The sequence below is a fragment of the Schistocerca americana genome, chromosome 5 (genome assembly GCF_021461395.2).
Source record: "Schistocerca americana isolate TAMUIC-IGC-003095 chromosome 5, iqSchAmer2.1, whole genome shotgun sequence".
Classification (NCBI taxonomy): domain Eukaryota; kingdom Metazoa; phylum Arthropoda; class Insecta; order Orthoptera; family Acrididae; genus Schistocerca; species Schistocerca americana.
Genome location: NC_060123.1, coordinates 574,131,772 through 574,136,609, shown reverse-complemented (window position 1 = coordinate 574,136,609; position 4,838 = coordinate 574,131,772). Strand labels below are relative to the sequence as shown.

The 4,838-nt window shown below is 43.1% G+C and overlaps 1 pseudogene; it reads left to right on the top strand.

Moving 5' to 3' along the window:
* The first annotated feature begins 278 nt into the window (after positions 1 to 278).
* On the top strand, positions 279 to 396 carry LOC124616929 (annotated as a pseudogene).
* The last annotated feature ends 4,442 nt before the right edge of the window (positions 397 to 4,838 follow it).

The window sequence follows — 4,838 nt, the reverse complement described above, 5'->3', positions numbered from 1 at the left end:
GTGATCGTTTGCATCCATTTAATTTAGTTAGCTGTTAAATCGCCGCTTTCAATGCTCAATTCTAGTTTCCCTATATTCTCATTACTTCGCAAATTACTCGTAGTTATAGCAGCATGCAAAGATGATTCTGTACCACAGACGTTCGCTATCTTCGAATTTTTCTCTCTGTGAGGATACCATAAGAATGGCCGTGCACTTCTGGGAGGGTAGGACAATGAGAGTGTAGCCAGGCACAGAAGCATGCCTTCCAAACAATTGCTTCCTGCTTCTTATCGGTAGCCAACGGCCTTGCCGCAGTGGTAACACTGGTTCCCGTCAGATCACCGAAGTTAAGCGCTGTCGGGCTGGGCTAGTACTTGGATGGGTGACCATCCGGTCTGTCGAGCGCTGTTGGCAAGCGGGGTGCACTCAGCCCTTGTAAGCAAACTGAGGAGCTACTCGATTGAGAAGCAGCAGCTCCGGTCTCGGAGACTGACATACGGCCGGGAGAGCGGTGTGCTGCCCACATGCCCTCAATATCAGTATCCAGTACGCCTATGAACTGAGGATGACATGGCGGCCGGTCGGTACCGTAGGGCCTTAATGGCCTGTTCAGGAGAATTTCATTTTATTTTAGTTCTTATCGGTAGCTTGCAGTCGTCCATCTGGTGTCGGATGGTGCGTCGCTGGATTGCTGATTGGTGAAATGATTCTCTTTATCTGCATTATCCGAAGTCATTGCTTATCTGCAAAGTTACTTCGTTAATAATTGGTTACGTAGTTATATTTCACGATTAAATTTTCACGTTCCTAAATTTACCGCGAATCGCAAATGGGTGTTCCACGTGCTATTGGAAATTGTTTGCGTCCTTGTGTAGTTCAAAAACGGCTCTGAGCACTATGGGACTTAACATCTATGGTCATTAGTCCCCTAGAACTTAGAACTACTTAAACCTAACTAACCTAAGGACAGCACACAACACCCAGTCATCACGAGGCAGAGAAAATCCCTGACCCCGCCGGGAATCGAACCCGGGAATCCGCTTTGTGTAGTCACTAGACTCGAAGCTTGGTACAACATGCGACTTTTGTCAGTTAATCCGAAGAGTTATAGTCAGTTCAACCACTGTTTCCATAACTTAAGCGTATTAAATTCTCTGCATTGTCTATGGAAACATTGTTCACATGATAAGTACGCATCTGCACTTTTTCTAATGTCTTTTTTTGTATGCCATGGAGGCACGTATTTTTTTTCAGTCGATTTTACTCTGAAGGCTCTTCGTATCAAAGTTAGGTCATAATGTTCTAAATATTACGAATCACGTTCTGTGCATGAATTTTTACATTAAAGGAAAAAGTGTGGCGCTGATATGAATTGCAGAGGCACTGTATTTGAAATGGTTCAAATGGCTCTAAGCTCTATGGGACTTAATATCTGAGCTCATCAGTCCCCTAGACTTAGAAATACATACATCTGTTAACCTAAGGACATCACACACATCCATGCCCGAGGCAGGATTCGAACCTGCGACCGTAGCAGCAGCGCGGTTCCGGACTGAAGCGGGCAGAACCGCTCGGCCACATCGGCCGGCACACTGTTTTTGATTCAACAGAAGAGAATATATTACGTGTTTAGCTATAATGATTACAGTTGGCGTTTACACTCCGTGACCGAGTTGTTAACACACTTCCACTATTGCTAGCACCTTACATTAAATGATTTTTTTTGTGTTCACTTACGTTCAGTTTCATACTAGTCTGCCCACGATTTGGCGTTGCGCCATTTGAATAAGTGTGTGGTGGCACAGTAAGTTCTATATTTTGCTGTAGTTAGTTTGCATTCATTGGTTGACTTTGCGTGGCTTGTAACTTAATCTGTGAAAGAGACAGCTTCTTCAAAATCGGGGCATGTTAGGATTCACTTTCACTACTAATCTAAACTTTAAACTGAGCAGTCTAATTTAAGCTATTATGTTCTTCTACAATTTCTCAGTGACTGCATGCTTCCTTCAGCCAACGTTGTCAGTATTCTTTATCTCTCACACATACACTATTTGGCCGAAAGTCTGCCGAAGAACCTCTAGGCGCGTGCTGCGTTACACGAAGCTATGCAGAGAAGGTTAGATACACTACGTCGAAATGACAGTCGTAACTCCTTTCGAACTAAAACAACATAGAGAGATGTAAGAGATTTAGAACGGGAAGTAATTGAACCGTGGCTCTGAAACGTCTGCCTCAATGTTTTTTTTTTTTTAGTAATCGCTCTAGGCAAATAATGGAGTGTTTCTGTGTTTCTTTGAAAATGGCACTGCCAGTTCCCTGCCCCCTCCCCCTCATCGAACCTCACCGTTCTCACCATTTCTAAGGACTAAGGACCTCTGCGGCGACGGGATGTCAGGCTATTAGACTCCATCTTCCTTATAAAAATGCGCAGTATACGCGGGTGGTGTACGTTGGCCGGGGAAGGGGGGGGGGGGGGGGGCATTGAGAGCTTCCACAAACGTCTGCCCTAGTGAAGCAAACGTTAGCAAACACATAACTCGTGTATATTTCAGTGTGTATGTCATTTAAAGCGCTCAGTATGTTGATCTTGAGCACCAAAATGTGCTAAAAAGCGAAATATTGCACGTTTAACTTCATTCTAACTTCTCGCACCACAGACATGTTACATAGCATTTCATATCCTCTTCAGTCGTCGATTTCTTCTTCTAGAATATTTGTTTTAATTTTCCCCACTAATAATTGTAAATATATCCAGCATGCACGCCAGCTCGTGTTCCCGAACGACCTATCCTAAGGCATCTAAATTTTCTGTGAAGCAGACCTGTAATTATCGGTGTGGTATGGGTGATATATCAATCGTGCTGTTATCACATGGCCTGCCTTATTTTCAGCAGCATTTCTTTCAGTAAATGCGACTTCTTATCTGTTAAGAACTGTACATAACTGTGAATATTTCTAGTCCCATGAATAAAACAGGTACCAATTATGCGATACTTCAAAAGCTCGCACCCTACGTTGACTGACCAAGGTCGATTTTTATCCAGTTCTTGCAACCAGCAAGGATTTTCAACTGACCAGTGGAGCATATTGCGGTGACTGACGTGTTCGTGATTGTAAACGGTCCTCTGTAAACAAAATCTCGCATAGAGACTCCATATCACACTCCAGTTTCTGTAAATGCCTTTCCGAGAATCGTATCCGCTCTTGAATGTCATTGCCATGAAGCTACCGATCAAACGAAATCTGGAAACAATAAAACTATTTGGGATGTAATATTCACATAACATACTTTTCGCCCATCTAGCTCAAATAAACAAGTCTCTTAATTTCATATGGATTATGTTTTACTGCTGCTGAAATGTTAGTTGCATTTCTCTCATCAGCTGTTGTTCTGTTTCGTTCGCGTATTTTTTTCCTGCAGTTTCTTAAATTTTGATACTGTTTGATAAGATAAGACGTGAGGGCTTAGCACGATCAAGAGGGCAAGCCTACAACCGCATCGCTGCTCTAATAGTTTGACGGCATTTACCGTAAACCAAAACCACCGCCCATTTTTTCGTCTGACATATACATTGAGCATTGAGGCAGTCCGAATTGCTTCGCGGTCAAGTTTTTTGATCGCTACAACAGCAGAGCACGAGCTGACGAACGTCAAGTAGACAGGTAAACACACGAACCATACCTGTTGTCACCGGTCCTTGAGATATTGAATACTACTGACTCTGGCCTCGAATTGACGTCCCAACTGGCCCCACACATATTCTGTCGGAGAGAGATTGGGGATCTTGCTGGTCGTGAGAGTACCGCAACATGACGCATACAGATCACAGAGACATGTGCTGTTGGTGGTCGAGAATTGTCCAGTTGAAGAAAATGGTGCCACAATAACACAGGAGGACGCAGGATATCTGTGAGCCGGCCGGGATGGCCGAGCGGTTCTAGGCGCTACAGTCTGGAACCGCGTGACCGCTACGGTTGCAGGTTCGAATCCTGCCTCGGGCATGGATGTGTGTGATGTCCTTAGGTTAGTTAGGTTTAAGTAGTTCTAAGTTCTAGGGGACTGATGACCTTAGAAGTTAAGTCCCATAGTGCCCAGAGCCATTTGAACCATTTTTGATATCCGTGATGTAGAATCCGCGCAGGATACAGTAACAAATGTGCAGTGACCTGTTTTCGTCCAAAGAGCTGGACGAATTCATACGTTTGTTCAGAAGAGGAGACCGACAGTCTCTGCCACGTTTCGACCGGTCAGAGAAGACAGAATCCAGGCGCACGCCTTCCAATCTGTCACAAACGATTTTTGGGATACTAGTCTGTAAGAAAATCATTTTTTAGTTATTTGTAGCTTTATATGTCAGTTTCATGATGATGTGACCATCATTTCGTTAATGGTCGTAGTTATTGTGATATTTACATAGAAGTAAGACACTACGAGAAATTCAAAAAAGTTTGCAATGAAAAATAGGGGTCGCTGTGACTTTGCGTGTGGTGCATATTACATAATACGTTGCCGCACACGAAATTTGGCTAACATACCGAATTTTTCTTTAGACTTGGTTGGAGGCCTCTATCTGTCACCAATCTCGAGAAAATTTATTTGAGGTAGTACACTCATTTGCGATCGCGCCACAACATCGGTAAAATCAGAGTGAAATATACAGAACATTCCTCATATTTTATAACCGATTTGAGATATCGAAAAGATATTTTGGCAAACGATAGCAAACAAGGAGGAGAGTATTTTTCCATGCGTTTATCATGCAAAACTTCATTATCTACTATGTTATCCCACTAACTACAGACTTTTTCAAAGAAAGAATGTAATTTTTAAGGGCGATCGATAGCTGGTGAAACAA